The sequence below is a fragment of the Falco peregrinus genome, chromosome 1, assembly GCF_023634155.1.
Source record: "Falco peregrinus isolate bFalPer1 chromosome 1, bFalPer1.pri, whole genome shotgun sequence".
In the NCBI taxonomy this organism is placed as follows: domain Eukaryota; kingdom Metazoa; phylum Chordata; class Aves; order Falconiformes; family Falconidae; genus Falco; species Falco peregrinus.
Window position 1 is genome coordinate 109,601,688 of NC_073721.1, and position 18,677 is coordinate 109,620,364.

An 18,677-nucleotide genomic window follows, 5' to 3' on the forward strand; every position below is an offset into this window, starting at 1 on the left:
GGGCACCCCCAGTTAATGGTGGCTGCCTGACTCTAGATGACACGTTCAGAAACCAGCCTGTTGTTGGACCGTGAGATAGCTTCCACGACATACCAAGGTGCTGTTCAGTGTCAGATGGGAGAAAGGTTGAGGAGAGAACTGCAAAAGGGAATTTGGAATGCAAACTAAACAAAGGAAAAAACTGGTTTCTGTGAGAAGCAAAGCAAGAATGTGGAAAAGAGATATTTGAGTGTGCAGGGTGAAAGACTGGATACACAGCATGTGTAGATTTCCAAAGAATGATAATAAGGATGGCAATGAAAAATAAGAAGGAATAAATACAGTACATAGAAGTTAAAAAAAGGAAGAAAATGGGGAGGGAGTGAATAGAAGGGCAAAAATGACAAGTGTGAAGACACCACATGCAGGAGTGTTATAAAGAAGAAATGATGCACATTGCTTGTGGGTTAGAGGATTTGTTTAGTGTTTCTTCCTACTGAAACTCCATGCAGAGATTTTATGCCTTCATAAGTTTATGAAAAATTGATGCTGCAGTAACAGTGTTGGACTGCCGAGGCCTGGCCTGACAGCTGCTGTGGCCTACGCAGGCTCCTTAGGAGGCCTCAGCCTGTGTGGCAAGTGGTGCCCCAGGAAACTGTCCTTCGGCATTTTTTCCCCAAGTGTTACAAGAGTATCTTCACTCCAGCTCAAAGATGCATCGCTGGAACTGACAGGTGCTCTAAAGTTCAAGTTTATTAATCATCTTGATCGTCCCTCAAGATCTAAGGCAAGATCTGTACTTTGAAATATGTTCGTGTGTTTAATACTGTCACTGTTTGAGGTCTGCCTATCGTGCACAGAACAGCTATGAACAAATGAGAGCTGACAATGACAATAGGGATCAGGACTAGAAGTATCACATAACTTTGCTGGTATTCACAGAAATCCTTAAATAAGTCGTAACTTTTCAGGTGAGAGGTCGGGCTTTCCTGCAATCGAAAAATGCTTCACAGTGCAGAGGTTTTCAAGAGAGCTAGGAATGTGGTGTATCTCCCATGTGCTGAATGTTGTTCAGGTTTGCTTTGCTTTGACTTCTCATCTACCTCTGCCTTGCCTTCGAGGAGAAAAGTGCTGTTTTCCGAAAGCAGCTGTGTATATAGCTGAAAGTACGAGTTCAGGCAGTTCCATCCTTAGTGAGTTGCATGGGGAGCTTTGGATTTCAATTGTTAATCTCCAGACCAGTGTGCGCTGAGTCGAGGTAGTTTCAGTGCTAATCACAATTGTCTTTCTGGTTTTGACATCAGCTCGGTGTTGTCAATTTTCTGTCTGATAGTTAAAAGCTGAAGGGATTTGAGGAATAAGCAACTTCAACTTATTTTTAAAATATCAGAGAAAATCTCCCTGAGTAATTACAGGCTCTGGAGGCATCAAAATGACACATCTTAAGGAAAGTACAGTTAATCCCACGTGAACAGAACTAAATTTGAAATACTTTGGGTTTGGTTATTGGACATTTAAATGTCGTAATCTGCTGAGCCTGTGTTAAGCTTACCCAGCCACCCTTACCCTTCCCAGGCCATTGTCTGTACACAGCACGGTGCTATCAACCCGCTGGTGAGGCCAGCGCCACCCTTGTTTACCTGGGCTCGTTCCAGAAACATGCAACCGTAATTCTGTGTTTAGTTACTGGTTCCCATAGTATAAATGGTTACTACACAAGTGTAATTACTGGATTAGATACGGGTTCTGAGGTTTTCAGATTTCAGTAGGTAAATCAGGCCTTTCAGCATGTGCATCTTGCAGTATCTGGGATTTTACGCTTTTTAAACATTTATGGTTCTGAGGTATGTGTACATTCGTTTTCTCTAGCTGGTTATTTCTAAATTTGTTATGCAAATGAAATATGACAAAGCTTATTGACTTCAGTAAGAAAAAGTTTGTTCTTGAGAAGTGGAGGTTGAAACAAAAGCTCTTTTTGTAAAAAGTTGTTCTCACAAGAAAAAACAATGCTGCTGTTAAAAATGTCCAAAATTCTTTACATGTTACGGGCTACAAATATGGCTCACTGCTGCTTTACCCAGACAGAAAAATGAGAAACCCAACAGTAGGTGAGTATCCCAGGGGTGTACTGTAGTCAGTGGTGTTCTGTGGCTCCCACTTGGTGTCTGTTTCCCACCTCTTGTGTTTTGATGAGACTGACAGTCGTTTGGGATGGGCTGTTCTCTTCTGGTCTGCTTTTGAATAGGAAAGTTGTGGTCCCAAGGAGTCGTAGGAAACAGTCCCAGTGCATGGACAACTGGGCAGACGGCAGCAACAGGGGAGCTCAGAAGTGAATGGCAAAATGAAGTGAGAATCGCCCTCACCTTAGGCAGTCCTTAACCTGAGAGCTCAGTGTGTACCATTACATAAACCTTAGCCTAGGGGTTAGGGCTAGGATTGGCATCAGGCCGCCAAGAAAGAGTAAACTGGGAAATGGGTATGAATGGCACTGAGAGGGGCTGCCAAAGGAATCGGAGAAATGCTGGTGGGACGTTCCCCTCGGCGCTAGGTAACCTGGGCATGTGGCCCCATTCGTGGCCTAGTGTTGAGTCAGCAGTCAAGGGCAAGACTAGGGCTGAAGCTCTGAGAATGAAATGTCCGGTACATGAAGTAAGGGTCAGAAGGAGTTACCAAAGAAAAGTGAGGGCTGCTATTAGTATTTTGCCTCCAAGCACTCCTTAGCCTGGGTACCAGGAGTGTCCCACGGCGTACGTCCCAGTTTAGGATTAGAATTCCAAGAAAGAGAAGTTGGAGTGGTGGTAGAAATCAGAGTAGAGCTCAAGTTGGAGTTGCAAAAACGATGTGATGGCTGTAGCTGGAATCCTCCCCAGGTAGCTCTTTGAGGATTCAGCACGTGTCATGGTATAAATCCCAGCACTGGGTTGAGGGTCACAGGATGAGACGTTGGAGATGTGTAGTGAGAACGCGGTTCCGGGAGGGCAGCGTGAGATGTCTGCAGTCTGGGGGCTCAGCATGTCCATTAGGAGCTAGGCAGGGGTGACTCTTAACAAGGGGGCCATGAGGTCCAGCCCAGGCAGAGTCTATAATCTTCTCATTCTGAGTCTTGCTTCCGGCCTGCAGGAAGCACAGGCAGTGCGCTTGTCAGAAGGTGTGCTGCACCTATGTGGTCCTCAGTGAGAGGGATCTCCACCACCTGAAAAGCATTAGTTGCCCCTGCAAAACAACAACCGCCCCACCTCGTTCCAACATGTCTCCTGTTTCATGTGTTAAGTAGGCTGTGCCCCAATGGAGGGAAGATGAGTTAAATGTGTGACTGGACACATACACATGCATGCAAATGATTGAACTCATTGTGGTTTAAAAAGCAATAGCTGAGAACAATCTAAGCAAGTTAGGTTAGGGGAAAGGTATTGATTTTACATCACACAAACGTAGGTAGAACATCTAAGCATTAAATAATGTTCCCAGGGCACTTTTCAGTGTGACCAGCTGAAACAGAAGAACACAACATATTTAATGATCTGGAGAACACAGCTTCCTTGAGGTCAATAATATGTACTTAACCTTTAGGCTTTCGATGTTGTCTGCTTGTCCAGTTGGTTTATGAAGTGTATGTTAATATGATTGGGGATTTAAGGCAGTGATAACTTGATCTCTCAAACATTCACTGTTGTTGCACATAAATGTTGAACAAATCCATTGTGAATACTGCCTAGGTTTTTGTGGTACAGCATGCAGCGATTGCTGTTCCTCACACACAGCCAGGCAGCTCTGAACGCAAGTCAATAGTATTTATAATGTGAACAGCAAGATCGCTATTTTACTCTCGTTTTACTTTAACTCCATTAATGGATATTAAAATCAAAATAATCTGTTCTGGTCTTCAGCCTTTGTTAGCGAACTCGTGCTTATTTGATGGCACCAATAGCAATTAATTTGTTTCAAAGAACAAAATCAAATAAGAAATAAAGGCAGAATTTCAATTAGCAGCAAGCATACCTCAGTTAAGACTACAGATTTTTAAAAAGTGATCCATATTAGACACTAAAGTCTAAATGAAATCATTTAATTGGGACTTGAAATTAGCCATTCTTATATGAAAGCTAAAATCAGACCTTTATTCAGCCTTGGTGTGCTAATGAGAGCCTTGTGTCCCATTTCAAAGAACTGCTGTCCCTCTGAAGCAGACTGAAAAAAGTTTAATCTTATTTTATGCAGCAAGATTATTCCTGTCACTGTGGAAGGGTCACTAAATGAGGTATCCCAGTGTATCAGCAGTACTCGTGCAAATAAATTTAAGGTATGCTCAGACTTTCAGTATGTTCCTGCAGGTCTAGTATGGGTGGTTCTTACTTGTCTTCAGAGGATAAATATATGAAGTTCAATATCTAAAATGAATTTCTATAAAGCTGACTTCAGTTTAGATTTTTCTTCTGGAGTGGAGACCCATCAGACATTTATTCTGACACTGACAAGAGACACTGTCTCTTGAAATTATAGGAGATACAGTGTGGTGGTGTTTAGAGTTCTTATCTGCTATCACAAAACAGCAGAAGCTGAGTGTCCTTCATGCTCCCTCCTCCCCAAGTAGATGTGTAGGCTTACTGCTGTGGGACCCACAGCTGAGTTACTACAGCTTCATAAGCAACTGAATTGCTCAATAGCTGTTGAGCCAAGGTAATAGGTTTTTCTACTCTTTTAATGTTACTAATGCAAAGGAAAGCCTGTTTTCTTAAATACTGATTTATATTCCCGTGACAGATCTTACCTCACTGTCACTGCAAGCTAAGAATGCAAACATGCATGATTGCTGTATGTCTTTAAACTGCATTACACTGATGTAGAGCTGAAGCCTTTGCTCAAGACCTCTAGCTCCTGAGGACTCATCTGGCAATCCTCCATGGTTCTTCAGAACTTTGTAGGAGCTTATCACCAGCCTTTAACTGCCTTGGTCGCAAGCAGCAGCGACAGAAGGAAGCCCAGCCAGTTAGCCACAGCAGCCATGTGCAAGGTGAGGGTCCTGTCTCTGTTTCTCAGTACCTGACTTGAATACACATGTATAAAAAAAATAATATATATATGTGTGTATAGCAAATCAACCTTTTCTTTGAGTATGTCAGTCCCCCCTTAGCCAGCTTCCCTGGTCATGCAGAGCTCACGTGACCCTGACTGACTTCTATAATTTCCATTGTGTGCAGTTTTTATGCTGATGCAAGACTAATTTTGCTTGAGGTTTCTACAGCAGTAGAAGCAGCGAGAGCAAAGCTCAAATAGTTTGTGTCACATGAACCCAGCTTCTAGAATACACTTCTGTAGCTTGATTAAAGTTACCTGTAGTAAAATATGAGAAATGTGAGATCTTGTGTAAGTGTTATGTCTTATTTCTGTGTTATTGTCTTGATATTATGGAATACTGGCTTTGATATTCTTTACAATGTTTTTAGAGCTTTTAAAAGCTTAATTTGAGGCTGACAAATCTTTCCATTGTTTTAATAAATTAGTCCCCCGCCCCACCCCCACCCCCCAGTGCAACATCTGAAATCATTAATTGTGTCAGTTTCCAGGCTGCTACTCTTTAAGTTACGGTACTTAACTGTCACCTGTCATCACAGGCACATCAGTCATTCCTTTCACACTTTGGGACATGCACTATAAAAACAGCCAATAAAAGATTACATGTGGGATATAGCATCCACTGCTTGTGGTCTACAAAGCAGAGGCTTAAGAAGGGAAACCGGCAAGGCTAGAGTCATACAATCCTAGAATCATTTCAGTTGGAAAAGACCTTTGAGATCATCAGGTCCAACTGTTAACCCAGGATGGCCAAGTGCATCACTAAACCGTGTCCCTAAGCACCGCATGTGTGCATTTTTTAAACTCCTCCAGGGATGGTGGTCCCACCACCTCCCTGGGCAGCCTGTGCCAGTGCTTCACCACCCTTTCAGGGAAGAAATTTTTCCTAACATCCAATCTAAACCTCCCCTTGAGTCCTCTTCAAGCCTCACTTAGATTTTCCAGGTTTGCATCCTTTTAGCTGGATGCATGTGGCATGTTCCTGTCCAGCAGATCCCCCTCCTCCTGAGGGAAGACATGGACAAAAGTTGCAAGGAATGTGTACAAGGAGTTTGTGTCTGTAGTATGCTAGTTCTTTTTCAGCTGATACAGGTGCTGATGAAGAGCTAATCTAGCCAGTATAAATGACAATCTTGAGGCAATTTTATGTAATCTTAGACCGAGTTGGACTGTGGTTGTGTCTTGGAGAGGAATGAAGGCAGTGAGTTGATTAGCATTGTTAAAGTGGAATTTTCTTCTTCTGTACACATATCAATTAGTCCTCATCTATGCAGGGTACCAAAAGTTGCAATTTGAGTTAAGATGGGCAACAAATATTGCAATACACCCATATCCATTAGTTGCAATGGCTCCCCTCTCACATGTGTCTGTTACGGGGTGCAGGTTCTCCCACTTGTCTCAGCTACATTGGGCACCAGCTGTTGCAGTCAGAGTCCAACTCAGTCAGCCTCACACACAGCACCAACTGTTGCAGCACAAGCTAGCAGGCTGCAACAAGGCTTTACCATTGGTCATATTTTACTGTCTATGCTGTATCGCCTTCCTCCAGTGGTCAGACCAAACTGCTCCTCCTCCATCTGAACCTCTTTCCCACCATCCTCAGGGCTATTTAACCACTTAGCAGGAATGAGCTACAGTTGCACATCATCCATGTCCATCAACCCATTGCCTCTGAGGCAGGGCCACAGCTGCATGTTATCAATGCTAATCAGCCCACTGCCTTCAGTCCTCTACAGTGTCTCTGAATCTACTTGCTCTCTTACTCCCCCCGAGCTGAGCAAAGCTGCTTGGAAGGTTAGGCCTCAGAGTTTCCTGTCTTCTCAGCTTCAACTTTCCATTGTGCATAGATGGAGGTGGCTGGCCATAGCCATTGCGTCATTTTATTTGTGTTATTGGAATGTGGTGACATTGCAAAGTAGTGTCAGGGCTTTCTGTATGAGGTACCCTGCGCACTCAGCATGAGAGAGGCCTCTTCCAGAGTCCAACCAGACAACACAGAGAAGCTGTAAAGCAGAGCAAGAGGAAGAAAGAGGTGGATGGAAGCATAGTATGACATGAGTCGGTGACTTGACCAGAAAGGGAAAAAGAAGACACTGATTGACAAATATATTTAAAGAGAATAATTTGATCTGGGTATTCAGACACCCTTGTGAGTCTGGCCCTAACTAGACAGATAAGCCGGGTGTTAGGTGTGCCCTTCGTGGCTGGCATGTAGGGCACGTTCTGCATATCCGTATTCTTCTGGCTCTTCGAGCCATGCAAAACCGGCAGGAATTGTACTGTGGTGCTCAGCTCCAGCTGATGCATTCTGCTCTGAACGTTGTGTCTATCCTGTTGCAGCAGCCAAATGTACCATGCTGCTTGTAGTGAAGAATAAATGTCATAATTCTGTAGAGTTTTACTTCTCTGGGAAAGCTTTAGTTCTTTCTTACAGGAGAGCCATAGTTAAAGAATCGAGCTGGTAGTAACAGACTGCGAGTTCAGTTTCCAGCTCCGTGAGAAGGTTTAATGTGGCAAAACCTGGAAGTCTGCGATTCAGCAGAGCACTGACACATCTGTCTTCACTTAAGCAGCAAGTAGCCACCCTGATTTCCATAGAATTGCTACTTTGGTTTGGAAACACTTGAGTTCTCTGGAGGATAAGGGCTTATCTGTGGCATGGAACTACAAACTTCACATCTGTATTTGCTTCCAAGTAAACTAAAGGGGATAACGTTGCATTTTCTTCTGTGTGTCTTGTATGTCTTCTTTTCCCAAGTCCAGGCGGTTGGTAGGGGTGAACAGGAAGAAATGACAATGTTATTGAAATGTGTCTTGATAGCTAAAAGATTTTACAGAATCATTGTGACTTTTAGGTTTTTTTCCATCCTTTCTGAATCAGAGTATTGTCTCTCTGGCTTGCTGCCTGGAAGACTGGGATCGAAGTCAAATCTAAAATTTTAAGGCTATTTCAAAACACAGATCAAGTTAGTATGGCTGCCAGTTTTCCTATTCCTTTTCCTTTTAATTTTCTTTCTTTTCTTTATGTTTTGGAGTCAGCTTTTACTTATGTTTATTAGTAACTGACCATTGGATTGTTTTTCAAACAAAATTTGCAATGTAATTTGAGTGTTTGCTAACTTATTAGAAATGAGGGTGTGAGCCTGTGAAAACTTTTGCCTGGAGACATGACTGTTTCCATATGAGTAATTCTATTGATTTATTCTTGTGTACAAACATTTGAAGGATAGATCCATAAAGTTGTGTTGTATGTACATGATGGCAAGCCTTTCAGGTGAATTTCTCTCACAGGAAGAGAACGCTTTCCCTCAGTGCCCTTTCCCCCTACAAGTAATCTGTCACTGTATAATTAAATGAGAAAGTAAATAACGTTATTATTTCTGAGCATGGACACAGTGCACACAGTAACAAATCAGATTCAAAAAATAGCTGATGAGAGGATTTGTAGAGATCCTTGATGCAAAGTTTTAAGTACAGTACAACCAGATACCTGCTCTAAATTGGCTGCCACTGTAATTAAAAGTATAAATGTTTCAAGCTGAATACATCCTATTAGTAAGATTTTAGGAAACAAAAATTTAATTTATTCACATTCGATATGGTCTGTAAATGCCACCATTATATGCCTTCCTCTGGCCTTTGATTAGCTATGGATTAATAAAACTTTTATACCTTCTTTGTCAGCCTCATTTTGAACTCTGTTTTTGCATACTGTTACTATTAAATAAATGAATTAGTGTCCAGAAATGTGTCATGCATATTACCTAGCAGCAGGAAGCATAATACAGTGGTCAGCTCCCCAGGAGCATTATAAATCCTAACACGCTCGGTAACCTGCTCATGTGGACCTATTAAAAGCTTGATGATTTAGTGAAGCAGTATTTGTGCTTAACAATGGAATTTTAGTTAATTCAAAACAAAGTAAATCATTTCCAATTACAGTATTTGAATATTCACAGTAGCTGTACAAGGATGTGTAATGTTGCCAGTGGAAAAAAAGAAAAGATAAAAAGTAAAAAAAAAAAGAAGAAGAAAAGGCATTATAAAGGTTGACTGGAGTTTAGCGTTTCGAGTGGTTGTGGTACCTCAGCATTAAATGAACACCGGTGTTTGTAAAACATGTTTATTTGACATAGCTGCTTTGCTAGAGAGATTAAGGAGCTACAGCCTAGAATTAGCAAAACTGTTTCCAGCGACTAAGAAGACTTCTGCGACCAGGAAGGCTCCTGAAGGTTAAGCAGCAGCAATAACAGGAGAGCCACCTTGCCAAGGGATGGTGAAGGGTGTACTGCAGTGTGTACAAGCAGGGCAGGGGTGACCGCCAGTGACTTGCCATCGGTGTAATGAACCTTTTCACCCCCCGGCTGCCCATGCGCTCTGAGCAGTGCTTGCAGGTGCCCTGAAGCTACAGCTGCTGGAGCGAGCGCGACACCTGCCAACTTGTCCTGGGGCTCTGCTGCAGGAAGGTGAGGGGTTGATGGGGAGCACCACAGTCCATGGGATGACTTACAGCTGCCTTCGCGTACTGCATATGTATATATGTGTGTACACACACAAATGCATACATGTTATTTATAGTATGTGGAAGTTCACATTGTCTCTTCTGAAAACGGGCTAATGTTTTCCAGATCTGTGTTTCTAATCCAGACTTCTAGAGGTGTGACTTTGCCTTAAATTGTTGATATGCTTCAAGAAAGGTTTTTCAGTGCACTTAGGAGACTTTGATTTCACTAGGAATTAGGGTCTCAATTGCTTTCCTTGAATACCACTTTGGTGCCTATTTATAGCCATGGACTATTCTGTCTTTCTGTATGTCCGTCACGTTGGCACCTGCAGCCTCATTCAAAGCTGTGCAGCTTAGGCTTGGAGGTGCTTCAGTAGCTTCTGAAAATACAACTTGGGATGCTAAGTTCTGTAGAGCGCTTTAAAGAAAACATGACAAATAGGCTGTCATGAAGTGACAAAACCCAATGCACGTGCCGCTGTTGTGCAGTGAAAACAGAGGAGACAATTGTAAAAAGTAACACTTAAGTATCTTTAGTGTAATTTTAAAAATGCTATTGAGTCCCAGTGTATTGACTGTAACAGAGTTCGTTACAGTTTTTCTTGTGGATTAATCTCTTAATTCTGGTTACAGACCTTGAGTAATTCTGTACGCATCTTAGCTTCCTTTTGATCGGTTGGTCACATTAAATGGTTAGATTTTTGTATTCTTGGAAGGGGAATAAGGGAACTCACAAAAGGGAAATAAATTCTGGGGCTTTATGAAAACGTAATTTCTTAAGGTTTGTGGAATATAGTCAAATAAGCAGACACCATCTGAAAGCACAGAACTGCATGAAGAGCTCTTATTAACTATACCTCTGTTCAGCTGACTTGCATTGTATGGTCCAGACTCAAGGAGGAGGAATACTCAAGGTGCTAACCTCCAGGTAGCTTTTATATCTTAAATTATTCTCATTACTTTCTATAAATTTATTCTGACAGTGTTTTCCTTCATGAGTGACATTTGCCATCTTCAGATACAGTGATATAAACCTGTTGCTGTTAGTTGGGATTACATTATTCCTACAAGTGTCTGCCTGACTCTTGCAATTTTCAGGCCTTGATTCCATTAATAATCTTAAAAATATCAGTATTTGCTCCTTGTGGCTTAGTGGTCTCAGCATAACAATTTTCATTTGAAGATGATGACAGTCATGTGATACTACCTAGTTATTAAAAAATCCTGAGGGGAGGGATTCAGGAATAGATTCATCATTAAAAATGGTGAGCTCTTGCTAAAGTCCGTAACACAAAGTATCGTACAGTATCCCCAGAAGCGTTTCTTTGTTCATTTTGGCTGTTACGTTACCCAGCAGCTACGTGCCGCACGGCAAATCAATGATCTCGCAGCCACAGAAGTAGATTGTTGAAGGATGACATATGATACAGGAGGAATAAATCGGGACAATAAGGTATAGGGATGCTGTAGATCATAAAAACTAAGGTGATGTTCTTTTGTTAAAAAACCTGTTTAAATGCCAAAGAAAAGTTCTGTGCAGGTTCCTGCTGTGCCCTTGATATCTGAAAAATAAGGACTGCCACCTGATGCTCAGGCACTCAAGGGGATGCCCACACAGGGGGCTGCTGATTGCATAGGCAAGTAATTGTCAGCATGTGTGAGAGCTGCTGTGGAGGTGTGACCTCAAAGGCATGCAGAAAAGTAAGGTGGTCTTAATTAGAATAAAAAAAAATAGGAGACTTATTTATAAGTCTTTCCCTCTTTGCTATTCTTCTTGCCACTCATTTTTAATTTATTTTTTTTTACATTTTCTCTACCCTGGAACCATCCAGTTAAGCAGTGCAGTTACTTGGAATGTTCTTCTGTTTAGATTCGTCTGTTAGTGCTGGTGATAAGGGAAAAGAAAGGAGATTGTATTAATGTATAATCACCTTTGTAGGGTACAGCTGGTGGGAGATGACATAGGTGTGTGTGGCAGGTGGTGTGAGTTTGTAGGCACTCAGACCTCCACTTGCTTTGGTAACAGGAGTTTGCTGGCCTCCTTGTGGAAAACACCTGTCTGACCTACAGAAAGTGTGTGGTCTAGGAATAAACTATACTCGGCTCGTGAGAGAGGCAGCTAGCATCTAGAAGGAAATGGTTGTGTTGATACAGTCCTTACTTCCAAGGAGAGACTTCTGTGAGAACTTTGAGGCATTGATCAGACGGTGAGTAACTTTGTTTTGGAATTAACGTGAGTGAAACTAGGGGGTATATCTCCGAGTGTTGTATATCTGCCAGATGGCCTGTAATACTGTCTGTTTTCTGTAATTTGTTCTCATTCATGCTGATCACAAGCCACAGACTGTATAGAAAGGGAGGAAAAGGGTAACCAGTATTTAAGGGTGGTGGTGGTGGTGAATCTTTGCTGTGACTCTAACAATAAATACTTAGTAACCTTAGCTCTGTTTTTCCTGTTCAAGTGTTGTATTTATGGACCAATCTCAAGCGGTTCTTGGAGCAGTTGTGATTAGAGCTTTGTAAAGTAAGCTAACGTGATTATTAAAAGCCAAATAAGCTTTGTAGCTTCTGTTGAGGTTTGTTTGCTCCTTCAAAACAGGAAATTATGTGGTCTAATGCTTTGCAGGAATACGTATAATCCGTTTTCATTTTAATGAAACTTGTGTGGTGGAGGGAAACAAACACAAATAGGTTAACCCTAGCCAAACCCATTAAACCAAATACAGCAGGTATGATCATTAGACATTCATTGCTTTTTCAATTACTCTTGATTACCTAAGAAATCTTACAAATTAGAAAATCCATTAGTCTCTGTCTCTTACAAAAAATGAATTTGGATAATACATAAATAAGAAGAAAGAATGTATTTCAGTCTGGTTTTTTTTCTGTGAGAGCAAAGCTAATGGGGCTTGCTATAAAAATAAAACTTAAAAAAATATTGCAGGTTAAAATGTGCTCAGGGTATATAGGATTTTGAAGCCACAGTTCAATGATAAAGTAAATGCTCTTTTAGGGTTTCTAGTTACTAAAGCATAAGCTTTGCTTCCATATAATACCTGTTGCTAATCCAACATGGAGCTCATTCTTCTGGTCTGAATTTAAGAATATTGATGATAGAACGTTGTACTAGTAATGTTTGATCCTAGATAAGATACCATACACCCACACCACTCCAAGCTTATGCAGGATCTTCCCATGAACAGCATAAAACCAAGAGCATGGATCTGGTCTAAACATCTTCTCATATATTCTCCACCTTTGGCAGAAATGTGGTGGTGGAGATTCTCACAACACACAAGTGCAGAGATTCGGCCTTGGTGATTGTGGAGCTGGGACTCTGAATTTATATAGAGGTTCCCAGCCTCTGAACTTTCACAAGTATTCCTATTGCATGTGTGTAAAAGCTAAAACCCTTTTAAAGGTCTTAAAGGTCCCTGCTAATAAGCCATCCTACCTGCAGGGCTCTGATGTCAAGTCACCTGTGCAATCTGAAGTTCTTGTCCAGCTCGTTCATCAAACGGGTCTTTCCATACCTGAACAATCTGGGGACACCTTGAACTTCTCAGAAGAATGAAACATGCTGTGGTGTTTGAATTGGCTTCCAGAACTCTGGAACTTCCCCAGTGTTCATAGTTGTATGATAGATCTGCTTCAATGCAACAGATGGCAAAAGTACAAATAGCAGTTTATTTGTAAAACTAGTTAATATGTTGGTTATATATATATATATATCAACAAAGCTAATAAGCTTCATTTATGCTTTGCATTTGATTAAACTTAATGATCTGCATTTCTAAGCGCATTTGTGAAATGCAACATGGTTTTTTTTTTTTAAATCTCTGACTTATGTTTAAGAAAATGGAAGCTGTCCATCGCATTAAGATGCACACACTTAGTACTCTCCAAACTGAATTTGTTTAAACCCATTTTTCCCTGGTTATATATAATTTTTTTTCTTCATAGTACCTGATGTCTATCTGTGTATGTCTTTGTGCATGTGGATGAGCAATTTGTTCCCAATAGAATAAGAAACATCTGTAAAAAGGACATATTTCACTAGACGGTGGCAGCATGCCAGGGATGTACCCCAGCCATTGCTCTCAGGTATACATGTTTGTGCCTCAGCTCAGACACAGCATGTAGGGAAGGAAAATCTAGCCCCAGTTTAATGCATATTTACAAGATATCCTACTCTCTCCAGTGTGGCGTAATGAGTACCCAACGTGCAGTTTGTATCATTGTTAAAAGAGCACTAGTGGAAACACCAAATGAAACGAACATGCTAAAATATTGTAATCTATTCCACAGGGTGCTGTTCTTCAAGGGCTTGGTGATTAGAGATTTTATTTTCATCCAGCAAATGTTATTTATTCACACAAAAGTCCTGCAGAGAGACTGAGAGACTTAGACTGTGTTAGCTCAGGAGATGGGGCAGGGGTAGGGTTGTGTCTTCTATGAAGAGCCCTACCACTGAAGTTACACGGAGCATTGGGGAATGTCTTCAGGCTTTGTACCACAGCTATGCTTTTGATCATGTGCATAAATAGGTCTTCTGCAGAGTGGTTGCCTTAATTCAGTCATCTTGATTGATAATCAGAACTGACAAAGAACAGATCAATGCAAATCACCAGGACAAAACCGTCTGGGACTCAGTTTAATGCGAATCCCCCAAATCCTCCTTAGCGGTAACCACACCATGCGTACAAAATGGAATTCACAGTTGTTTTTGCAAATGCACAAATTAATACATCACAAGATACGAAAAACAAGGCTCTAAAATGACAGGAAAGAACTGGTGCAGATGTTGCAGTTCCTTCTTGGATTAGATCTTGCAAGTTTTCCCTGTCTTTCCGTGATGGAACATGGGCTAGGCAGGGATGCGGTGGGTGGAATAAAGGCTGGCACCGAGCTTTGGTGCGTGACTGGGTGCAGGCTTCTGCCCTGAGCTCTCCAGGCTGGCTTCTGGTCTTGCCCAGAGTTGTATCAACAGCTTTGTAAAGCTTGAAGGGCTCAGATGAATTGCTCTTGGGTTTTTGGTTTTTTTCCAAGTGGCTAATCAGAGAAACAAAAATCCTTCCCTATGAAATACTTGGAACAAAATATTGGATAGGAAGTTGGAAACATTTTGAGAGAAATTCAAACCATAATGAACAAAAACTTGATTTGAATTTAATTTTTTCCCTAAATATATCTTTCCTCAGGTGTTTTCCATTTCTTCCAGCAAAGAGAACTGAAAAACATGATAGTTAGATTTATCTTTTTTTTTCATTCCTTCTTTCCTTTGTCTTCTCTGAAATTGCAATATCTCTACAGTTAGGAAAATGTCCTGCTGTCAGGAAGTAACTATTCAGCCAATGAAGGAAATCTTGGAGTGTTTGAGTATGGGGTTAAATTACTTCAATTTGAAAAAGTTTTGAAAGGTTCAGCTGGAAAAAGGGGGTAGGGTAAAATGGGAGGAAAAAGAGTTGTATGCATACTTTTATATCCTCGGACAAGGTTGAAGTGGGAGACAGGGTAAAACTTGGTACAAAAAAAAGGGAATTCTTTAAAGTAGAATAAAAATTTAATGTAAACCAATTTGAAATATGAATAACATTTAGGGAGAAAAATAATCTGAGAATTTTTTGATGTTTCGTCAATAGAATTTTATTTTTCAGTGGAAGCGTGGGGTTCCCCCCCTCACTTCTCTGTAATGGATTGGTGCAATCTCTGCCTGAGGAACAAACACTACTTACATTTACAGTTTGAAGTGAGATTCAGAAAATCTAAATGACTTGACCATGACAACAAAGGCAGCCCAGCAGAACTAAGAACAGATCCCTTAGCTGCGTCCTAGACTTAAGCTTTTACTAGCTTGTGTTGCTTGTAAAGAACTTTTTCATGCAGTTTTGGCCATTTCTATTTTTTATTTCTCTTTCATTTTCCTTTTTTAAAAAAAAAACCAAACACCCACCCATGAAACAAGAATCCCTTACTGTCTTTCTCATATGTAGGGTAAATCCCAGCCACTTCCTTCCTCTGAACGCTACTCAATGGGAAGCTGGTTGCTGGTTTTTCTGGCCTTCCTGGTATCTGCCAGCCCCCTCCCATGGAGATATTTGCCTTGTTCTGAACGTGCTCTGCATCTTCGGAGGTAACTTCGGAGTTTAATGGGTACATGGTGAATTTGGGTATTTGTCATGAAATACATAGCATTTTTCAGAGGATCAAATGATCAAATGTACTGTTATGATGATTAGCATCAACAACTGATGGAGCTGTGATAGAACAGCAAATCTTTGATTCCAGTGCTATTTCAAATTTTGTTCAACTTCTAATTTCAAGGCATTATTTCTGTTTAGATGTCCCCTCTGCCTTGTATGTTACTGCCCAGGTTTGCTGCTTGGCTTGCTCCTTTTATTCCTGTGTCTTCTAAAATGTCCTAAAATAATGTTTGTTTAGAAGTAACCAGACTTGTATTTTTTTCCTTTGGTCTAGCTCATTAATATATGCCTCTTAGCATCTTTTGAGACCAAAAGCAACACAAAAAAGGGAAAATTCTGCTCTTAGCCTAGAGAGAGCAAAAGCACTGTTCTGGTGTCAGTTGTCACAGTGTAAAAATAATTGGTTCAAGAATAAAACTTTGAGAGGCAATGTCCTTACTTTTGTCACTAATATAAAATAACATGATCCATTAAAAGTGTGAATTTGTGTCTTGCAGACTTAAACTGCTTGATACTGCAACAGAATCATGTGTGTGTTGGTTTTTATTATTAACTCTAGCTTTGAATTAGAATTCCCTATATTACAGCTTGGAGCTAAACTCTGTTTACAAAACAGTATTTACACTTGACTAATTTTGCAGATCAAACTAATTAAATCAATTAAACTGGTGATTAACCAAATGAAGGCTGATTGCAAAAATTAGTGGGTTTATTTTGGAGGACTGGAAGTAAGCTAATTACTGCAGTGATTACTTGAACCTGGAGTACTCTAAATGTGGTATAAATTGAAACCTCATAGTGAATTAGACTGGGAATTCATTACAGTTTAAAGCACTGTTAATACCATTCAGGCTGCTACTCCTGTGGGAAAATTTCACTCGGTATTTTGTATACTGATAAACAATCATTTAGTCTGTATCCTTTTAAATAACACCAGGCAATTTCACACAGTATTTTCTTTTGTAGCTGAGTCACAATTTTATTTTATGAAAATGTAGTTACTAAGACTGTCAATCAGGTTTCTACCCATTGCGTGATGGGAAATGTAGTCCAACTAAATCCAGCTCTGCCATGACGAGACAAAGGGTTCTACTTTCATGTGGTTGCTGCAGCCTTTTCTGGGTTGATGTCTTCACCTGCGTTTGCCATCCCTGATCGCTAGCTTGGCACACAGACAAAGTGGGGGTTCGGTTCATTTGCTCCACACGTCACTTAACTGTTGGCATAGCACAGAATGGCTTGCACTGGCTCGAATTTGTTGCGGTTCATGCTCATACGTGGAAATGCAGTGCCATAGAAGGATTTTAGAAAAGGAAACAGATCTGCTAGATTACTCGCTCATTTTGTTTGCCAATGCAAGCTATTCCCTGTAGTGTACTTCCTGGGCTATTTCATTCCTCCGTGCGTCGCCAATTAACAATGGAATATAAATGTCTACTAAAAATGACCTATATTATACAGTTCCTTCAAGCACATCTCCTGGCACGGGGCTAATGAAATTGCACAGAATTAAAGTAGAAAAACCTCAAAGAGCTGGAATATGATGTAGTTTGTGGCTGTTTCGTCTTGTACTTACAACTGTCATAAACACGCTTTGGCTTAAGCTCGTTTTGGAAGAACTTTCGTTACATACCTCATTCAGCGAGGGGTTCAGTTGGAGTCCCTGTTGCTCCAACGAATGCAGCCACTTGAGATTTACCTTGTGTAACAGGCTTTTATTCTGCACGTTTGTGCTGGTTCAAGTTACTCTCTCACACACGAGCACAGCTCCCACTTGCTTTAAACCAGATGGCAGTACCAAAATGCAGAGCTCATTACTTCAGTTTGCGAGCGACAGAGTTATGTGTGCCACGGTAAGCAAAGGTGTGATGCATGCCTCTTGCTGCACTCCCTTCTGAAACAGTCTGCTGGTGATAAGGAAACAGCTACTTTTTTTTTTTTTACCCCCCCGAAATAATTTAAAGTGTAATCATTTTCTCTGTAGTTGCCTATTTGGGAATTGCCCATCTTACTCTATTTTTTTACATTGCTAGGTGCATTTTATCAAAAGGCACTTCAGACATACAAGAAAAGAATCTAAACGTAGAAATGGGTAGAAAGTACCAATGAATCTATTTTGCTGGGCAAAACAGGATCAGATAAATCCATTGGGGAAAATAATCTGAAATGAGATTTCCTCAGTCATTCTGGTAATTAAAAGGTGATGGTTAGCCACAGGTGGATGATGGGACAGGAAACTTGGGAGGCTGTTACAAAGGCTCAGCATGAACTAGTGGATGGAAGGCAGCGGTAGGAAGGATTTCCCTTGCTTTTTGGCTAGGGGCTGGTGTGTTGCAGTGGGCAGATGTTGCCATCTTCGCGCAACGTGCACCAGAGCTAGTTCCTTTGCGTGAAGGCAGGATCTGCCTCTACAGGGAGTATCGTGCTCCGTTATCAAAAGACAGTGCGAAATGAGAAACAGTAAAGGCAGGCAAAAGGCAAAGATGGCTGAAGGGGAGAGCGCTATGAGTGGCAGTGAAAGGGATCAGGTGTGTGAACGTTGGCAAGAGGACAGTGTCCTGTGCAGACTGAAGCTGAGATGTGCACAGAAATACCTAACAGCCGTTAGCACTGAGAGAAGAGCGCTTACTCGGTGTTGTACTTCAGTAGAGTGAAATAGCAGAGTACATCAAACCGAAGAAAAGGGAATATCCAAAGCGATGCTCTTGGCATAGGGCCCCTCAGGCAGTGAGGGAGCTTGGGGCAGGCAGGGGGGCTGTGCAGGCAGCTGCCAGGACCTCTCGTGCTCCCCTGGTGCTCTAGCCTGCTGTTGGGAACCACACCTGGCAGCAAAAGCACCAAAAGGACTGGGAAGGTGGATTTTTCCCTATGGCAGATCTGTTTTAGGGTTTTTACCTGAGTGTGTCCAAGGATGTCTT